This window comes from Kogia breviceps, chromosome 14, assembly GCF_026419965.1.
Source record: "Kogia breviceps isolate mKogBre1 chromosome 14, mKogBre1 haplotype 1, whole genome shotgun sequence".
Taxonomy (NCBI): Eukaryota; Metazoa; Chordata; class Mammalia; order Artiodactyla; family Physeteridae; genus Kogia; species Kogia breviceps.
The window spans coordinates 78,169,983-78,172,408 of NC_081323.1; the positions used below are offsets into that span (position 1 = coordinate 78,169,983).

At 41.3% G+C, this 2,426-nt stretch overlaps 1 non-coding gene across 1 annotated transcript; it reads right to left on the reverse strand.

Moving 5' to 3' along the window:
- Positions 1-1,102: 1,102 nt before the first annotated feature.
- Positions 1,103-1,175, reverse strand: TRNAW-CCA (transfer RNA tryptophan (anticodon CCA)). Its single transcript has one exon. It is a non-coding gene; the product is annotated as a tRNA-Trp (tRNA).
- Positions 1,176-2,426: the final 1,251 nt, after the last annotated feature.

A 2,426-nucleotide genomic window follows, 5' to 3' on the forward strand; every position in this document is an offset into this window, starting at 1 on the left:
CCCTGTCCATAATCTTGACTTTGCTGGTGGATACATGAGTCTCTACTGGTGATAACACTGTAAAGAACTTAAAACGCCTACATACATAAATGAGTGTAACTAATTGGGGAAATGTAAATAAGAGTGGTGGGTTGTACCCAGTGTCAGTCTCCTGATTGTGGTATTGTACTGTACGTTTTGCAAAATGTTACCACAGAGGCAGACTGGGCAGAGTATATACGGATCTCTCTAAATTCCTTCTTTTTTTTTTTTTTTTTTTAAAAGATTTTAATTTTATTTATTTATTTTTGGCTGTACTGGGTCTTTACTGCTGTGTGGGGGCTTTCTCTAGTTGCGGTGAGCAGGGGCTACTCTTCGTTGCGGTACGCGGGCGTCTCATTGCGGTGGCTTCTCTTGTTGCAGAGCACAGGCTCTAGGCGCGTGGGCTTCAGTAGTTGTGGCACGCGGGCTCAATAGTTGTGGCTCCCAGGCTCTAGAGCACAGGCTCAGTAGTTGTGGTGCACAGGCTTAGTTGCTCTGCAGCATGTGGGATCTTCCCAGATCAGGGCTCAAACCCGTGTCCCCTGCATTGGCAGGCGGATTCCCAACCACTGCACCACCAGGGAAGTCTCTCTTTCTTTCTTTTTAAATAATTTTATATTTGTTTATTTGGCTGCTTTGGGTCTTAGTTGCGGCACGTGGGATCTTCATTGTGGCATGCAAGATCTTTTTGTTGCAGTGCACAAGCTCTTCCTTGAGGTGCACGGGCTTCTCTAGCTGTGGCACACAGGCTCCAGAGTGCATGGGCTCAGTAGTTGCAGCGCATGGGCTCTCTAGTTATGGCGTGCGGGCTCTGTAGTGTGTGAGCTCAGTAGTTGCAGCATTTGGGCTTAGTTTCCCTGCAGTATGTGGAATCTTAGTTCCCCAGCCAGGGATCAAACCCACATCCCTTGCATTGGAAGGTGGATTCTTAACCACTGGACCACCAGGGAAGTCCCTCTAAATTCTTTTTTTTTGGTTGCGCTGGGTCTTAGTTGCGGCAGGCGGTCTCCTTTGTTGCAGCTCACCAGCTCCTTCGTTGTGGCATGTGAACTCTTAGCCGTGGCGTGCGTGTGAGATCTAGTTCCCTGACCAGGGTTTGAACCTGGGCCCCCTGCATCTGGAGTGCGGAGTCTTAACCACTGCACCACCAGGGAAGTCCCAAGTCCCTCTAAATTCTTTCTTAAAACTACATCTAAACTACAATGATCTGAGTAAACATTTCAAATTAAATAATGTACAATGTTTAGTTTGCAAATTGTGTAGAGATCATGTTTGACCGAATTCTGCTGTTTTCATTCATACTTTCCCAGCTTTTAAATATTAAGCAAATATTCAAATATTTTCCTCCCCTGCTCTCCCAGTGTTTTTCTGTTTCATGACGTCTACTTTTGCACTTTTTATTTGTACCACAATATTGCCTTGAACTCATTCTCAGTGGTCTAAAGCAGGGATTAGCAAACTCTGACCCTCAGGTCATATGTAGCCTGCCATCTGTTTTTGTAAAATTTTGCTGTAACTCAGTCCATTTGTTTACATATAGTCCATGGCGGCTTTCACACTACAATAGCTGAGTTGAGTAGTTGTAACCAAGACCCGCTGGCCCATAAAGCCTAAAATATTTACTATCTGGCCCTTTACAGAAAAACATGCTGACCCCTGGTCCAAAGGATTAAAATATCAGGCAGTTTTATTCAAAATGTACACAATTTGAATGTTTCCATCAAGAAAGTAAAGAAAATATTTAAACATTAAATTTTATTTTGCATGCTTTCAATTACTTTTAAATATTCAAAATTCTCTTGAAATTGAGAGTCAAAATATAAATTATAATGAATGAATATCAAAGTTTTATCTAAAATTATTGAAAGGATGCTGTTTGAATCAATAATGTTATTTTGAAATGTTAGATATTTTATAAAAAAAAATACTCTGATTAGCAATTCCAGTGTTTGTTGTCAGTGTAAAGAATAGGAATTATGATTCATCCCTGTTACATCTGGTCTTACGTATATAGAAATTTAAGAGTGATGATAACGGTTTACTATTGCAAAGGGCTCCTCTCCTGCCGCAGGCAAAACACTGTGAATACCTTACTAATCCATGAGCACATTGAGGACCACGAATATGGCACAAAAACAGAAATATTGCTCAATGGAACAGGATAGAAAGCCCAGAGATAAACCCACGCACATATGGTCACCTTATCTTTGATAAAGGAGGCAAGAATATACAACGGAGAAAAGACAGCCTCTTCAATAAGTGGTGCTGGGAAAACTGGACAGCTACATGTAAAAGAATGAAATTAGAACACTCCCTAACACCACACACAAAAATAAACTCAAAATGGATTAAAGACCTACATGTAAGGCCAGACACTATCAAACTCTTAGAGGAAAACATAGGCA